Raw genomic sequence first — 13,177 nt, forward strand, 5'->3', positions numbered from 1 at the left:
AGTCTCACTCATTCTCATTCACTCAATCTCTCACTCTCATTCACTCACTCACTCATTGATTCACTCATACTCTCTCACTGACTCACTCTCACTCACTCACTCACTCACTTGCTCACTCATTTACTCACTCTCATTCACTGACTCATTGATTCACTCACAATCACTCTCTCACTCATTGACTCACTCTCACTCACTCCCTCACTCACTCTCACTCTCGCTCACTCTCTTTCACTCATTCTCACTCACTCTCACTCACTCACTCTCTCACTCTCTTACTCACTCACTCTGTCACACTCAGTCTCTCATTCACTCACTCTCTCACTCACCAGCTCTCACTCAATCACTCACTCTCTCACTCACTCTCACTCACTCATTCACTCACTCACTCTGTCACACTCACTCACTCAGTCTCTCACTCACTCACCCTCACTCTCTCTCACTCACTCTGCCACTCACTCTCACTCTCACTCACTCTGCCACTCAATCTCACTCTCACTCACTCACTGAATCACACTCACTCTCACTCAATCTCTCTCTCACTCACTCTTACTCTCTCACTCACTCTCTCACTCTATCACTGTTACTCATTCTGTCACTCACTCTCACTCACTCTTACTCACACACTGAATCACTCACTCACTTTCACTCAAAAAAAAAAGGAGCAACAATCCATTGAGGAATAAGTATTACGATTTTTTCTGAGGGGAAAAGTTGCTGACTACAGCAGCAAATGCCTGAGAGAAGCCATCAAATGACCTCTGACATTTTTAAAGCAACAATTCCCTGGGATCCAGAATGCATGGGGCCAGTGACCGACTAAAAGTTCACAATTTGAACACACAGGTCTCTATCTAGAACTTAGTAAAGATGGTCCTCAGAGATCTGGGTTTAATTGAGTTAAATTTTAAAAAGGAAAAGGAAAAATCTGAAATGAGTTTAAAGCATATTCAACAGTAATTCTGTAGGCAATGACAGCTGCAATTTCAAATACCAAGGCGGGGCTCTGCTGACTTGACGATGGGATTATCCGAACACGTGGTCCTGTCACACAATTTAGGGGAGCGCTTCTTTCATGAATTCCTCATGGATGGCTACCGCATTCTTGGCTTCTGGCTTTTCTTCATGCTCCACTTTGACAATCTTCAAAAGAATATCGCCGTTACCACAGTTCTTCAGGAACACGTAACATTTAAATAAAGCATAATGATTCATCTCTGCTTGTTGGATAAACCGCTTCAAATTATTTGTGTCTTGTATGGCCTTCAATTTAAAGTTCTCCAGTACTTGTCGGGAGAGAAATGGGTTGCCCCATTTACAAAAGGCACACATCCAATCCTCACAAAACCGGTTGCTTCCTGCATTGAAGAATCGAGGTCAGGGACCAACTACAGCCGATGACCACAGACTTGTGCTGCGCCTCCGTCATGGCCATGCGCAGAGAGGTCATGGTGCCTTCATGAATAAGTCCCTGAAGACTGGCCACACTCAGAAACCTGCCACACACGTGTCTGCTAATGTCTTTCCATCTGATTCTATCACGTCGACGGGAGTATAGCTCAGTGCGGCACGCATCAAAAAGGTAAGTTTCTCCTGGAAGAGAAGAACGACTCTTTGGATCAGATGGACAACATCCTCACACCAGTTGCTCAGAGGGGATTTTATGTGGCTCTTGAATGCATGTGTTATTTTTCAGCTCTTGAATGTATGTGTCCAATTCAAGCCTGAAAAGCTCAAGTCCTTTCTCAGAGCCTCCGAGAACGCAGAGCGCACATTGGGAAGGTGGAGCTTCAGGGCGCACTGTTGCCTTTCGGGAAGCGGGTCGTGTTGGAAAAGGGAGTAGTAACAACCGACTCGGTAACCTGGAGAACTCAGCTCCATGGACGTGACATTCCCCAGACCTTCAAAGACTGCCGCCTTAGAAAGACGCTTCACAAGGAAACAGCAGCTGTGGCTCCGCTTCGGATGGGAGATTAGGGTCCACCAAGGAGAGGCTGAATTCGTCACTGGCGGGCGTTTCTGCATTTGTGCCACTTCCATCAGCACTGTCCCTTTGCTGCAGCGCCCATCTGCTTCCGCGGTAGCTGTAAAGGCAGTAGTGGCGCTGGACGGTGGTTTGAGTCTCCGCTCCTCCGTGGAGCCCCCGCCTCCCTGCTCTGGAGCTCCTTTTCGACCCCATCCAGCGATCCTTGCAAAGAGGGGAGCATAGCCCCGGTTTCCGGGCAGCCTGATGTGTTGTAATAGTATTCTCATTCATTTCTAGGAACTTCTGAATTTTCTCTTATTTGGGCTATTACTCAGGCTTTTTTGAGTGGCGTACTCTTAAATCTCCAAGTGTTTATATTTGTTTTTTCATTCTTTCTGTTGTTGATTTCCAGTTTCGTGGCTCTGTGGGCTGAGAAGATGATTCGAATGATCTCGATGTGTTTCAATCTGTAAAGTCTTGCTTTCTGGCCTGTGGTGTATTTAGTGACAGAGAACACTGAGGCTTTGAATCCTGGGTCTTCAAGGCTCAGAACATGCTCCAAAGCCTGTACCAGAAAGGGCTGCTGGGGAAGCTCCGCTCAGTGAACTGGGTTCTACCTCAAACACGTTTGTAACCTAAGGACCTAAAATTCGTTGTGTTTGAAGAAACAGATGTCAGCTATACCATGATTATCTAAATGCTGGTAGGTGAATTATGCTGAATTAAGATATATATTAGTCCAGAAAACCTGTGACGGACATTTTCAGTGAATATTACTATAAAATGTCATTGATGATAAACATCTCCCATTGTGTAAATAGCGACTAGCCATGAAAGGATTGGTTCTGTATAAGCTAATAATTCTGTTATTGTGATATGGAATTAACCTACATTGGCCCAATATCCCTCTCTCAACAGTGCTTTTTAAAAAATCATACCAGGGCCTAATCAATGACAATATTAAGAGAAGATCTTTATGTCCCCAAGAATATGATCAATAAGACTCTCTACCATAAATTAATAAGGAGGTCTCTAAAGGGACCTAAAGGCAGCTACAAAAACATACATCAAGCACTGGGTTTGGACTCACACCAAATACTGGCTCCAATTTAAGAAAAAATAGTTCTTATATCATCACCCTGCTCGATACTCACTCTAAGGTGGGTAGTGAACAAATTAGATGGTACCTGGCTATCCAATAAAATAGTGTCTAGGGTCTCAATGGCTTGTTTCCAAATAAACGGCCATCTAAGTGAGATACCAATTAAGTCTACATGGAAGACATTCACCAATATCAGTGACTGAAGGATTATAAATCATACAGTCTGAAACAAAGTGGGAAATAGTATCAGAGTCTAAATTATGAAGTTCTAGTTTGCGCAAGGCTATGGATGACCATGGGAGCCCAAGAAACATTCACAAGATTCACAGAGGAACTAAATCCTCTGGTGATTTCCTTCAATCCATAATGGAGGGAAGAACCTGGCCACCAAGCAGAGTACATTGGAGAGATGACTATAGGAAATCGAAACGATAACTGACTTGAATGGTTAAAACTTTGTCAGTTGAACCTCTCCTTTAATGTATGTTGGGCCTGATGTGGTTTTAACATTTTCTGGGGTTTTTATTTCCTTGCTTTTTGCTCATATTTATCTTAGATGAACTTTGTCAATGGGATTGATGCTCTTGAATTTTTGTTATATATTTTTCTGTTGTCCAGTATATGAAACCCAGGATTGATGGCCCTATAGAGCAGTAAGTAGAACAAGGGTGCCTGGGGGTACACTGGGGGAGTGGGGTAAAGGGTTGCTGATATCAAGGAGTTCAAGAAGGAAGATTATATTTTGAATGTGATTGTGGTGGCAAGTGTACAATACTGCTTGATGTGATCAAGCTATGGAATGATATGATATCTGCATCAGCTCCCCAAACAGTGGTTTTGGAAAACAAATGGTAATCTAATGCAATTTTTTAAAAGAACAAAAAACTAGTGGGTAATTGAAGAAATAAGGAATGACATTTCAAAATTCCTTGAAACAAACAAGAATGAAAATACTACATACCAAAACTTTTGGGACACAGAAAAGTTATTCACAGAGCAGTTTATACCAATAAACTCACACATACAAAAGAAGAGAGAACCAAACTCAACACTTTAACACACATCTTCTGCTATTAGAACAAAAACTACAAAATAAACCTTAAGCCAACAGAATAAAAGACTGGAGCAGAAATAGATGAATTAGAATCAGAAAACAAAAAAAATTGAAGAAATTAACAAAAAATATGTTTGCTCTTTGAAAGGATTGATAAAATTGACAAACTCCCAGAAAACTTAAAAAGAGAGAGAGAAGAAGAAGAAGAAGAAAAACTTGCAAATAACCAGAATAAAAAACTTTGAGAATTGGAAGTGATACATAAGACAAGGGACTGATTTCTAAAATCTGTGAAAAACTACAATATCTGAAGAAGAAAAAGGCAAATAAAACAATCAAAATTCAGCAGTGCATGTGAAGAGGCAGTTCACTAAAGAGGATATCTAGACAGCCAAGAAGCATGAAGAAATGTCCATGATCACTACCCTTTCAAGAGAGTCAAATATAAAAACTAAAAACAATGAGTTACCTTCGAACTTGAGAGAACAGTTAAAAAAGAACAAACAAGAGCAGAAATAACAAATGGTGGGGAGTTTTCAGAGATATTGGAAACCTTCCTATATTGTGGTGGGACTGTGAAATTGTCCATCTCCTGGGGGAATCGGTATGGCATTTCTTCAAACAACTGGAAATATCACATGACCCAACATTCCTTCGACTTGGTACATTGCCTAAAAACAGAGGCACTGCAGCATCCGCAGAGACATGCCCGCTATGTTCGTCACAGCTCTGTTCACAATAGCAAGAATGTGGAAACAACCTGGGTGAAAAGCTGGATGAGCTGCGGTGCACATGGGCAATGTTAGCCATTGCTGACGAATAAGAATGAAAGTGTGAAGACCTCACAGCATGGGTGGACTTGGAGAATATTCTGCTGAGTGAAGTTAATCACAAAAGAACAAGTATGGTATGAGACCACTATATAAATGAATAAACCAAGACTAAGTTTTCACACCAAAAGAGTGATTTTAATGGTGCCTTGGGGTAGGAGGGGAAAGGGAGAAGGGGAGACAATAGGCAAGAGAGTAGACAAGTGTTAACTTGAGAGAAGGGGAGGATAGTATTCTAAAAGAGGGAAAAGGGAAAAAAGTGTGGGTCCAAACTAGCTATTGGTATGTTTGAGAAGTAGTTTAAGTTGTTTAATAAAAAATGATTATATGAAATGTAAACCCCAATTAATTCAATATTTTAAAGTTTTGTAAAAGAAAAGAAAAACAAAAACTAAAGAAATCAACCTAGTGCATTATCTTAATGTGCTGTATGAGACATCTGGAAAGAGTTAAAGAAGAAAGATGTCCCTTTGGGGCTAAAGTTATGCCTCTTTCAAGTCATACATAATATGTTCAATTGCCTGGGTGCATATATTAGATAATAAATTAAAATGCAAAGGAAAAATTAATACACATGAATTATGGTGCTGATGAAAAGTATTTAAAATATCATTGTGATAGATCTTTTATTAGCTTGCACTTGTGGATAGGGTAAGTCCAAACTGTCAGCTAAGTCACAGCCTGAAGGTGCTTCCTGGGAGCTGTAGTCATTTTATAAAAGTCAATGGGGACAACCCCAACTTCTCTCTCTTCCTTCACCTTGCTGAGATTCTGTGCCTTCCTCCAGGGGTGGCCCATGGAGGCTGCCTGACTGTGGGAGCCAACCTGGGAGCTCTCAGTACCTGCCATGTTTCCACTGACTTTGGATCCATGAGGCTCTGCATCCACCAGCCTGCTATCTCCCTGCATTTTGCTCCACCTTTCAGCTTTGTGAGTCTAAAGTAGGTCCCAGCTAGCAACAGATTTACGACCTTTAGTTGGAATGGGCTACTCTGACTTCTTGACTAAAGTTACTTCTTGATTTAAAGTTTCTTTCTCTACATAGATAATGCGTGTCAATGATTGGTTTCTATAGACAACCCAGCCTAATATGACCATGGACTGCCAGAAGAATGAATGACCCTGTCTTGGAAGAAGTACACCAGAAATCCCTGTAGACATAAGGATGACTACAGTAAATGAGACTTTCTCATTTACTTTGGACATGTTATCAACAGACATCATTATCTGGGGAAACAGCACATTATGTAAAGTATAGAGTCAGTGAAAAACAGAAAAGGACCCTAGATGAATCGGCAGTGGTTACAATAAAAATATTTTTATTTGTTCTTCATAGGAACACCTTGAGGTAGAATCAACTCAATGTTACTGAACACCACCACCAATAACTCCTCCTCTTTCAAAGAGAATCATGTCCTTATTTACAATTTTAAATAATTGTGTGTTGCCTCCAGAGAGAGTATCAAAGAGAGACCAATTGTTTTGCCAAATCTATTCTTTACTAGCTGGTTTATGTCATTTGTGCACTTTTCACCTCCCTAACAAAATCCATGTAATAAGGTGATATGATGATAAAGAACACAGGTATAATCCTTGCCTTTATCCTATTTCTGTTAGGTTGTTGTATTGTGGTGGCTTCCATGTTGCACGCTGCAACCTATGTTACAAATATTTCATATAAGAGTAGAGTGGTTCATAATAAGCAGGTTTCACTGGAGCGTCCAGATCTAGAAAGACTAGGAAGAAATACCTGGCAATCAACTTATCTAAAAATATCCAGTAAGAATTTTATAATTAGAAGATGAACATTGCCTGATACTGTGCCAGAGGAGGAGCTCCTCACAGTGGAAGGCATGCATAACACAACTTCAAGTGAGCTGTCTCCTCAGAGTATAGTCAACCTTAATGAGGGGGGTGGAGTAAAGCTTTTGAGACTTTAATTTGCTTGCCTTGTGACTGAAAATGAAAAGAAACATCAGCAAACATCCATTCATCATCAGAATGTAGAATGCACAATGTTTAAATTTAGGAACATTGAAAGTTGACAAGAATGAAATGGAATCCATAAATATGGATATAATAGACATTATTGACCTGAAACAAGCTGATGTTGGCCATTTTGAAGATAAATGGTATCATATTCATGCCAAAAAGCTCATTTAAAGATATATCCTGAGACACAATATTGTCAGTGATAGGCTAATATCACTATCTCTTTAGGGAAGACTAGTAAATACAATAAACATTCAAGTTCCACACCCACCATTAATGCCCAAAGTTAAGAATTTTAACTTTTACTTTTACCAACCTCTGCTGTCTAAAATTGATCGAGCACACAGTAGGACACAATGGTTATTAATTATTGTAATGTGAAAGTTGGACAGAAGGAGAACCAGTAATTAGAAAGCACAGATTTGATGATAGAGAAGATGGTAGAGATCAACAAGATGAAAGTTTGCAGAATCAGCAACTTTTTCATTGTCAATGCCTGTGTTTCCAGAACATAAAAGGAGGCGATGTGTGTTCAACTTGCTGGATGGAATATACAGGAGTTAGGCTGAGTACATCTGAGAAATGTGATGAGAGAGTAATGAACCTGTCTGATCTGGTGAAGGTTGACATTACACAGGGTCACTGTGAGTTGGAATTCACTTCATGCAGTAGCTATCAATAGAGGCTGTGAAGAAGTTCAATATCACCAGTCAGAACAAGGACAGGGGCTGAGTGCAGAACAGTCCATCAATTGCTCATATGAAGGTTAAAGTTGAAAATGAAGATTTTTTAATCTATAAGAGACAAAATACAACTTGTGTGCATCCTGTCTGATTTTAGAAACCATCTCCAAAATAGATTTGACCTACTGAATACTAATGATCTAAAACTAGATAAATTCTGTGATGACATTAAGAATATCACACATGTGTCAAAGCCATGTTCTTATGGGCCACTTGGGTGCAGTCAAAGTCATATCCATTTGTATGCACATATTACTATGTCAGCAGGTCCACCTAGACAAGATAGGCTGGACAAATAATGAGAGAAGAAAACAACAGGACCAACGGTCCTGGAGGGACATGAGAGTGTGGGAGGTAGGGGAAGGGAGGAGGTGTCGCCCAACACAGGAACAAGGGAACAGCGAATGGTTCAAAACCAGAGGAGGGTGGGGAGGGGAGGACTGGAAGGGAGTGACCAAGAGCAAGGTAACAGAGAGGAACTACTGAATCCAGAATGAAGGCCAAACATGGTAATGGGTCGGGAGGAAAGCGAAAGGAAATAGAGGAAAGGAGTAGGAGGCAAAGTGCATACAGAGAAGCCTAAATACAGACATGTACATATGTAAATATATTTATGATTATGGGGGCAATAGATTTATATGCATATATTTATAGGTTCAGTAGTAGGGTAGCAGATGGACATTGGGCCTCCTCATGCATAATCCCCCAATACAATAGCACCTCGCCCTGCTAAGCAGCCATTGCAGGATACCCATCTTCCCGACATGATCACTGAAGACAGCCGTGTGTGTAAGCAAATGTGGTGAAGAAAGCTGATGGTGCCCGGCTATCAAAAAAAGATATAGCGTCTGGGGTCTTAAAGGCTTGAAGGCAAATAAGCGGCCATCTAGCTCAGAAGCAACAAAGCCCACAGAGAAGAAGCACACGGACTAAGCAAATACAAGGTGTTGAATGGACCATGTAGCAGATACAAAGGAACAAAAACAATCATTGTGTGATCACCTTCCTCACATAATGGCTGAAGACGAAAGTGTGCATTAGCAAGTGTGGTGAAGAAGGCGGATGGTGCCCGGCTACTGAGAGATATAGCGTCTGGGGACTTAAAGGCTTGAAAGCAAACAAGCGGCCATCTAGCCCAGAAGCAACCGAGCCCACATGGAAGCAGCACACCAACATAGGTGACCATGAAGGACAGAGGAGACCAGGTCTCCAACATCAAAGGTGGGGTGGTGGTGAGAATCACATCACCGTGAAAGAGGGGGAGTGCATGATGGGGACCCAATGCCCACCTGTAGAGAGCTGAACATCCCTTCCAGAGGGGTAGTGAGGACGAGATGGGCCACTCAGGGTTCAGTGTAACAACAATGAAACTCAAAACCATCCTCTAGTTCCTGAACGCTTCCTCCCCTCCCAATCATCATGACCCCAATCCTACCTTGCCTTGCGGACCTGGTTGTACCAGAGGATGTACAGCGGTGCAGTGGGGATCTGGAGGCACAGGGAATCTAGGACAGACGAACCCTTCAACACCAGCGGTGGGAGTGGCAACACCAGGAGGGAAGGGCATGTAGAAAGGGAGAACCGATCTCGGAGATCTATGTGTAACCTCCTCTCTGGGAGATTGGCAAGGGGGAGGCGGGTGAGGGGAGACACCGGGGAGTGTAAGATAAGATATAATAACTATTTATAAACTATCAAGGGACCAGGGGTGGGATCGGGGAGGGCGGGGGATGGGGGGAAAAAAAGGGAAACCGAGCTGATTCCAGGAACCCAAGTGGAAGGTGAATTATGAGAGTGACGAGTGCAACGAATGTATAAGGGTGCTTTGCTCAATTGATGTCTGTACAGATTGTGTTAAGAGCCTTATGAGCCCCAATAAAAAGATTTAAAAAAAAAAAAAAAAAGAAAATGATTAGGGCAAAGAATGTACGGATGTGCTTTATACAATTGATGTATGTATATGTATATGTATGGATTGTGATAAGAGTTGTATGAGCCCCTAATAAAATGTAGAAAAAAAAAGAATATCATACATGAAGAAAACAAATGGTCATTAGAAAGACAGGTAAGGACGAAAAGGATTTAAAAGGAGACTATGAAATTTGCTCTTCGAAATCGAGTACCTAAATAAGTGGAGGAATAATGAGGTGAAAGAGCTCAAATTTCAAAGGGTAACTTGAAAAGACAAAGTAAAGAATTATAATAAAATGTAAAAAACCTGTATTAAGAAAACAAAAAGATAAGAACATGCTTAGCATTTCTTAAACAGAAAAAAAAAATCAGAATCAAAGTTACAAGCTTGGAGTCTTATCACTGAAGGATTACATAATGGGGAAAATGCCAAAAGTCAGTGCCCTAAAAATAGTCAATGTTCAATCATTTCAAGAAGTTGTAGGAACCTATGGGATTGAAGGAAGAAGACTCACATGCTGCAATTAAGGCATTGGTGGAAATAAAAACACGACTAGACTACAGGAAGAAATATTATCCACTGAACTTTTCCAAAAACATAGGCAATGCTGAAAATGCTCACATGTCTATGCCAAGGAATTTGGGAGACAGCTACATTGCAAACCAGCTGGAAGAGAGCCATATCTGTGCCCATTCCAAAGGAAGGTGATCCAACCGTATGTCCAAAGTCTCAAACAATAACATTAACATCGTATGTAAATGAAAGTTTTGCTAAAGTTGATTTTTAAAATGTTATAAAAGTTAATCAGAAGAAAACTTCCAGAAATTCTAATCAGATTCATCAGAGGATGTGGTATGAATCATACGGTTGTTTAAGTATTTTGGTTGACATCAAAAACTACCAGATATATTTTTATTTGTCTTATTGATTATGTAAAGGCATTTGACGGTGTTGATCATAAAAAAGCATAGAAAACATTGCAAAGGATGAAAATCTAGAACATTTAATTGTGCTCATACAAAACCTGTACATATGTATAAGCGGTCATTCAAGTAGAACAATGGGCTATTGTGTAATTTAAAATCAGGAGAGGTGTTATCTGGGTTGGACCTTTCCCTATATTTATTCAAACTATATTCTGATCCAATAATCCAAGACATTGGATTACATAAATGGATGGCATCAGAATTGGAGGAAAACTCAGTCTCACCTATAGTATACATGCAATACAACTTTGCTTACTAAACACGAAGTGTGATGTAAGCTCTTACTGATGAAGAAACAAGCCCACAGCCTTCTGTATGGGTCCCATCTCAACTTAAGACAAGAAAAATCTTCACAACAGGACCAATAAGCAACATCATGATAAATAGAGGAAATATTGAAGTTTTCAATGATTTCATTTAAATTGAATCCATAATCAGTACCAATGGAAGTAGAAATTAAGACATCAAATTACGTACTGCATTGGGCAAACCTTCTGCAAAAGACCTCTTTACAGTGTTAAAAAGTAAAGATGTTCTTTGGAGGGCTAAGGTGTGCCCGACGAGTCAAGGTATTTTTCATCACTGCGTTTGAATCTGATAACGTGTCCAGAGTGTATGAGACAAACTCTTGTTATATTTGCTTCTATGGATCACTCTGAATGTATTTCTTCCAAGACAGATTTGTTTGTTCTTCTGGCAGTCCATCACATATGTATATTCATTTCCAGCACCATAATTCTGTGCATTCTTTTGGTCTTCCATATTTACTGTCCAGTTTCTAGTCAAGGGAGAAATACATGCCTGATAAAGGGCCAGTGAAAAAGAGGAAGGCTTCAGTGACACAATAGCTGCCGCAATGGGCTCAGACATAGCAATGATTAGGAGGGTGATCAAAGACTGGACAATATATATATATATGACATTGCAAGTCAAAACCTACTAAGCTGCACTTCATAACAATAGCAAAGTCCTTTCTCTAATAGAATTTATAGTACAATGATACGAATGCGTTAAGGAGTTCTTTAGTAGCCAAGTACAGTACAGTCATTGGCCTCTATCATTCTTGGGGAAAGAAAAGTGAAAAATTTTAAATATATGAAACAATATATAAACAGCAAATTAAAAGATCCCGTAAACATCAGTCTCTATAATCCTAACCCCCAAATAACTAGATGGTGCCCAGCTACCACTACCACCTGCTCTAAAAAGGAGGACACAACAAGGTCCTCAGCAGAGTGGGAGAAAAACGTGTACAAAACACAAAGCCATAAAGAAGACCAGGCTTGTTGGTAGGAAAAGGATAATGGAACCCCAGAAATTTTGATCCTTAGTCACCCTTTTTTTTTTCTTGGACAGGAAGCTGTGGGCAGTGCAAGCCCTCCTTTTATTGGTCTGATTGGTTCACAGTTGAGCCACATGCTCAGAGAAGCGGAGGGCAGGGGGTGCTGGGACCTTGCAGAGGTTCCTGCCCTGCCAGGGCTTGCTCTCCGCCCCTGGGCCTGGAAGGGGTCGTGTGCTGACTGGGTCGAATCAGAGTGGGGACCAGAGCCTGTCTTCACAGGAAAGACCCTAAGGTTCTTTAGGACAGACCTACAAAAGATGGGAGAATGACCTATTCCTCTCACTGTTCCATTTGGTTTGTTTTTTGCCACAAAGGAGCAGCAGGAGAGACAAGGGCAGAGGAGGGCTGGCTTCTGATCAGAAAAGGCTAAGGAGACGGGAACCAGTGGTTCTGGCCCAAGGGTCCCAGGCTGGCCTGCTCCTCCTGGGAGAACTGGTTAGCCCTGGAGGGCGGTGGTCAGGAAGACAGCTGGTCAGGGTCCACAGCGGGAGCAGCACTCCCCTGAGTGGATACCCCCCGGCTGGGCAACTGTATGGCCTTGCATGTTTCCTAGACACAGGCCCCAAGGGCCAGCCAGGGGGAGCTGACAATAGGGGCCCGGCCCTCCCTGGACACCTCCCCGTGTCAGCCAATCAGTTTCTTCAGGAAGGTCTCCAGCTGGTCTTCATTCTTGATGCCCACAAACATGTCCACCACGTCACCGTTCTTGATGGCCAGTACTGTGGCCACAGCAGACACCTCATATTCAATGGCAAGGTTTGTGTGGTCATTGATGTCCACCTTGGCCATCAGGACCTTCCCATGCTGCTTGGCCACCGCTTTCTCCAGCCTCGGGCCCAGGATCTTGCAGGGGCCACACCACAGCGCGTGGAAATCCACCACCACGGGGGTTTCACTGTTGGCCACCAGGAGAGCCCTGTGCGATCTGGAGGACCCGGGAGGGGAGAGGTGCCCACCGACCCTGAGGGGGCTTCCTGGGGATGACGGAGGCGAGGAACCTCCTCAGGAGAAGTCGCTGTGCCATCTCCCAGCAGCGTGAGCGGAGGGACGCACAGCCGGGCCCTCCCCGCGCATCTCCTTAGTCACCCTTTATATCTGTAATGTCACCGACCATGTGGTTATCAAAAACAACAATAACATACAAGCAAACACATGATGTTAAAGCAACGGCATTTAGCCAACGTAAGAGTTCAGAGGGTTAGGAAAGAAGGAGAAAAGAAAACAGGAAACCCGGGGGGAAATGTAGGGGATTA

General features: G+C 42.0%; 2 pseudogenes; both read right to left on the reverse strand.

The window, feature by feature from the left end:
- Positions 1-1,053: 1,053 nt before the first annotated feature.
- LOC142455502 (protein Njmu-R1 pseudogene) lies at positions 1,054-2,204 on the reverse strand (annotated as a pseudogene).
- Positions 2,205-12,548: 10,344 nt separating this feature from the next.
- On the reverse strand, positions 12,549-12,948 carry LOC142454436 (thioredoxin, mitochondrial pseudogene; annotated as a pseudogene).
- Positions 12,949-13,177: the final 229 nt, after the last annotated feature.

Source organism: Tenrec ecaudatus, chromosome 8, assembly GCF_050624435.1.
Source record: "Tenrec ecaudatus isolate mTenEca1 chromosome 8, mTenEca1.hap1, whole genome shotgun sequence".
NCBI lineage: Eukaryota > Metazoa > Chordata > Mammalia > Afrosoricida > Tenrecidae > Tenrec > Tenrec ecaudatus.